Genomic DNA, 6,000 nt, shown 5'->3' on the forward strand with positions numbered 1-6,000 from the left:
TCCCTCCTTTATACGTTCCCTTACGGCGCGGTTCAGGTGTCGGCACAGATGTGAGACGGATACTGCGCCATTTCCGTTCCCCAACAACCAATTTTCAATTTTCATCAAGACGCTATTGTGGCCGCAGGCCAGTGCGCGCACTCGTGAGCGAACTTTGGTGAGCCTCTGTGCATTCCTCGAACACACGGGCTTGACGTCCCGTCTGTTCTCCGTCAGGTAGTTACACGCAGTGACCGAACGCTCCGCGAGTTCTACCTTGAACGATTAATAACTGGACGCCCCACTCCAGTTGTAACCTACACAGTGCTGTGCGCGTGTATGATTTAATTCCTCTAAAATGAACTAATCACGCGCACAACCTGGACACATTTCTTATTGTGTAAATAGTTTGTACATATTACTTCTCCCCCTATCCTCTCTTCCGGTACCCACACCTCTTTCATTTCATTTCTCCGCTCTGACTGCTATCCTTTATTTCCGCTGCCCCAGCTCAGGTGCTTCAGTATCGATGGCAGATGCCGGGGCTAGCAAAAATCTTTTCCTTCCTTTTTACTATTATTTTTTAATAAAACCACTACAACCACCACCTCCACCGAGACGGGGCCGCAGCGGTCGGGTTCGAACCCGAGTACTCCGGCTCAGTAGCCGAGGGCCCTAACTACTGAGCTGCCGCGGCGGGTGCAGTAATACTTTCGCATTTCCACGCATAAGCAGTCCGATGTGTGCCTGCCGCATTTTTTTCCACGCGTAATTGTGACAGTTACAGCACCTTTCCATTAAAAAAAAAAAACACGTTCTCGTTTGGAAACTGCTGGTGCCCACCCACAGGTCAACAGGTAGCAAAGGACGCTCCGTTTTCTTTAGTGCTTCCCTGCATAGCTGTCCATTTATTGCTATCAATCCATGGTATTTGTATAGCAAATCGCTGTGCTGTGAAAAATGACATGCTAATAACGAGCACTCGGCAACCATAAATAAAACATGGAAAGAGAACGAAAGTTATTGCCCTAAGCCAACCTGTAGACCTATGCGGGCTCCTGATTACGACGTGGATGAATGAACGGAGGTTGAGGAGTTGGTATAAACAGCGGTTCTATAATGCCCTTCCATTGCCTTGTTTGATTTTGTACATTAGCCATTCACGCATTTCGTTGAATGTGCTTAACCTGTCAAGCTTTGCCAACATCATCCTTTGTAGTCCCTTTATGGTGGTCACGATCTCCGTATCTGGTTCTATACGTACTACCAATCCTAACATAAATCCACCCGGAGCGAGTTTTGTGAGCATGACAGTATATAATCCTACACAGGAATTTTCAATGCTAATATATGTTTCCCTCATGCTCATTTTAGTTTAGAGACACCTTTATCCTATGTCTCGGGCAGTAGTGGGTGGAAAAGTCATACAATCAATCAATCAATCAATCAATCAATCAATCAATCAATCAGCATTTATTTCGCCAACAAGTGTACAAGTGGTTTAAAGGGGCGGCGGAGAAAAAGCTGCAAGTTTCACAGCTTGACAAAAGCCCCGTCCGCCCCTCGAGCAGTGACAGGATATAGTACATGTAAAAAACGCGCATGCACGCACACTGATAACGAAAGAAAATAAAACATGTAATCGATGCTGATCTATAGCTACAAAGACAGAAATACCACTCAGATCTTTCATTTATGATAACATATGTTGTAACAGAAAACTGTGTCGAAATAGCACATGGTTATCATAGATGTAAATCTTGGAAGGCAGATGCATGTAGTACACAAGAGACACAGGAAAACACGATTGCACTTATAATTGACCATTTCATTCATTTTTGTCTCGTGAAATGTGATGCATATTACCTACAAGAATAATTCTGTTAAGGGCGCCGATTATTTAGTGTCAATACATCGATACCTAGTTGATCAAAGTAGTTTATTAGTTAAGGTAGAGTACAACTTGCCCGCTGCTGCCGACCGTACTCTGTGCGTGAGAATGGTATTTGCCATGGGGGTTGGTGTCTATATGGGTACACGTAGTGGGTGTGTTTGAGGTTGGCATTTGGTTAAAAAGTAAACCACAAAAATAAACCAGATTTTAAAACATATGCTCTTCAAGATAGAAACTAAGGTTGAAAGCATGCTTGCCCAAAAAAGCACTGACAACAAAAACAACATCGAAAATAAACAAGATTATTATAAAGAGGCGTAGAAGACCGGAATACTCCCGCTTGAATGGGGCCACGCTGACGTCAGCCTAATTCCTGAACCAGACAAGCCGCTGGCCCTCCAGAATCGTCCCATATCCCTGACATCGTGCGTTGGAAAACTGATGGAACACATCGTGCTCAACCGGCTCCACCCACACTTAAACAAAAAAAAAACTCACAGGACGGTTACGCTTACGTAACGCGAGATTCAGCGATAGCCAGGGACGGGCGCCTATAACAGCTTTCGCTGTAAAACTAACGTAACCTTCCCAGACACGATGTTGGGGTTCCGGCCGCATCTCTCGACCCATGATGTGCACCTTCAGCTGAAAGAGGCAGTGATCGATCATCCCGGGAGCACCCAGGCCCGCGCTGTGCTGGCCTTAGACCTGAAGGGGGCCTCCAACAACGTGTCGCACGATGCCATCTTGGCGGGCCCAGCGAGGTCACACTGTGGCCAGCGCACTCACGACTGCGTGAGGGCGTTCCACTCAGATCGAACCGCTACCCTGGGCATCGGAGACGTGCGCTCCGAACCGATCCGTCTCACAGATCGGGTGCACCCCAGATGGCTCGTTGGTGTCGCCCAAGTTGTTCAACGTGGCGATGGCTGGACTTCCCCCGCTGCTGTCTAGAATTCCTGATGTGCACCACGCCCTTTGCGCCGACGACGCATCACGGTATGGATGACAGGCTCTGATGGCTACATTCAAGAAAGCCTTCAAGAAGTCATAGAGGTGACGCAAAACTACGTGACTGAGAGCGTGCTTATACGTGCGCACCTGAAAAGTTGGAACTGCTAGTTATCCGCGCGCGCGCGCGAGGACCCAAGTTGTCGACGCCGATATCGACCTCCATCTCGCAGGCCCTCCCACCCCCAGGGTAGACAGGCTGCGGGTGGTGGGCCTGTACCTTCAGTCTAACGGCCGACCGACCTGCATTGTACAGCTGCTCCAGAACCAATCTGCACAGGCGGCAAAATTGATCCACCGCTCTACAACAGACGCGGAGGGCTCAAGAGAAGTGACACCATGGGAATCGTGCAGGCGTCGCTATGTAATCAGCCGTGTGACGTCCCATGCCCACGTACCTTGCCAACGGCTGACTCGAAGCGAGCTGAATCGCTTCAATGCCCTCCTGCGATCGGCGGTCAGGACAGCCCTCGGACTGACCCTGTACACGTCGACTCACCGCTTGCTTCAGCTGGACTTACACAACGCGGTAGAAAAGTTGGTGGAAGCCCAAAGGACCGGCCAGCTCACGCGTCTTCGAGACACGGGAATAGGTCGGACCATTCTAACTCCGGCTAGGCTGTCCGGAGCCAACCACTCCGTTGCAGCAGAGGTACCATGCACGCCATCCCGCCCAAACTCGAAGCTATTAGATCAGAGTCGCACAAGTCCCGACCTTCACGCTGGCCGTACGACAGCCAGGGCCAAGGCACTGCTGCGCCATTTCGGCTCAGGCCAAAATTACGTCTCATATGTCGATGCGGTGAAATACCCGTCCGGCACAGACGCTATGTGGGACTAGCGGTTACAAACGCCACTGGCTCAAATGAGAATTACGGGGCTCCGTTCGGGGCATGAAATCGAGCACAACGGCTGAGGAGACCGCCACAGCGGTAGCACTCGCTTCCATGCACCACATGGCCACAGATGACGAACACTACGCGTATAGTCCGACATATACAATAATTGCAGACTCACAGGCTGCGTACCGCGCCTGAGTACTTTATCTTTGCAGGCTGCACACACACTCTCACCAATCAATCCCAATATATTTCCCACCGTTCGCATCGTTTGGACCCCTGGTCGTCCTAGTCCACGGAGCAAGACTATACAGGAGGTGAAACTCTCGTCTGCGCGAGCGAGCGCAGGCGACCAGATAAAGTCACAATTATACGTATGCGCCGACGGGGCGCATGCAGTGGCGGGGCCTTGTGGCGCCTCGTAGAAGCAGGAGGAAAAAAAAAATGCAGCGCTGGGCAGGCTAAAGTTACCGTTCCCGTTCCAGTGACTTTAGGGCAGGCGGCTTCGGCGCGCTCTCAAAGCAGACGATAAGCAGACGAAACGGGTGTTTGCTTCAGCGGGCACGCCGTGACGTTGTATTTCAGTAGTTTCTTTCCAGGCCGCCAGGCGCCGCCAGCAGGATAGTAACGCCGCGGGATGTGACCTTTTCTGGTCGCCGCAGATGGCGCAGTTTCCACTCCTTATCGTCTTCCTTCGTGCCCTAGTCGTGTCTCCTTTCTTGGCAACGAGACCGCGCGCTCGCCCGAACTGCAACCTTCCGGGTGTTGCTGTCGACGGTAGCGGAGGAGGAAGCAGACAGAGGGCGCCTGCGCGTCGCTGCGCACTTGCACCCACATCGGAGAGTATTGCCATACATGAAGAGGAACAGTTCTACCACCGCACCCAACACTGACCAAGGCCGAGGCTGAACTTCAGGCACAAGTATCCTAACCCCACCCTCTACCCGGACAAATGCCCGAGCTGCTAAGAATATCGACCTACACTGTGCCATTCTATTTGAGACTGCATAACGCCACCCGGCGGCGTCCCACCCATAACTTTCCCCACCCCTTACTCTTGGGAAGATACCGTGTTAAGCACGGAGCCGACCGACCAACGCCAAGCGGTACGGCTGTAGCGTATAAGGCTATAGATTTCCATGATGCCTGCAAGTTGCTGAAGTGGCCCGATTTATTATATTTGCAATTTGTTCTGTTAAATATATGCGCTGTGAAAAAATGCCACGTCAAAAAAATTGACTTCCTAGTCGTCAGTGTAACGTGATGTGTGTCGAACTAAGAGCGGAGGCAACTACATGGTGGCAGGAACAAGAAGAACGCTTAGGGTTTATTGGTACGCCTTTATACACGTGATGGGGCAGGGCACTAACAATGCCAAGCGGACGGCTTACGGGCGCTCTACGATAAGGCAGTCACTGCGCTCTACGATAAGGCAGATCGCGGATTTGGGCTTGGGCATGGGCGTTTGCAGCTGCAAACTCAACAAGTTTCGGGTTTGGCGAGATGCCCCTGCGTGAGACGATATCACCTATAGCAACTGCACTTCAGTGACGCCAAACTTGCATCTTTCTGCATTGAACGTTAGCCCACTTTCCCAGAAGCTTTCGTGACTGCCACTAGTCTGATCATGCTCTTGTTTGGTTGCACCCCAGACCAAAATATCGTCGATGTACACATGTACGCTTGGAAGGCCATCGAAGATTTCGCTCATCTGTTTTTAAAACACTTCGGGAGCCGATGAAATGCCGAACGACAACCGGAGATAACAGTATCTTCCAAAGGGGGTAGAAAAAGTGCATATTTTGGACGTCTTCTCGTCAAGTGGTATCTGGTGAAAACCAGAATTAGCATCCAAACAGCTCAAATAGGCTGCGCCGGCCAATTCCCCTTCCATGTCTTCACGTTTTGGGAGCTGGTAATGCTGTCTTTTTACGTGCTCGTTTATTTTTCTTGGGTCCATGCAAATCCAAAGTTTTCCATTCTTTTTCTTGACCAAGACCAAAGGGCTTACCCAGTATGTGGGGCCATCCTCTTTCACGACGATTCCTGCACGCTCCATTCTTCGCAGCTCCTCCCGAAGTGGCTGTCGCAGGGACAGTGGAACCCGCCGGGCTGACTGAACGACTGGCACCGCAGACGGTTGCATGACCATGCCGTAGGGTCACTTCAGGCAGCCTAACCCATGGGAGACATAAATCCTGAATTGCTTCGTACTCCGAAGCAGTTCAGCCACCGTGCGCTGGACAAGTCATAAGGCTTCGCTAGCATCCAGTCCAA

This window comes from Amblyomma americanum, chromosome 5 (assembly GCF_052857255.1).
Source record: "Amblyomma americanum isolate KBUSLIRL-KWMA chromosome 5, ASM5285725v1, whole genome shotgun sequence".
In the NCBI taxonomy this organism is placed as follows: domain Eukaryota; kingdom Metazoa; phylum Arthropoda; class Arachnida; order Ixodida; family Ixodidae; genus Amblyomma; species Amblyomma americanum.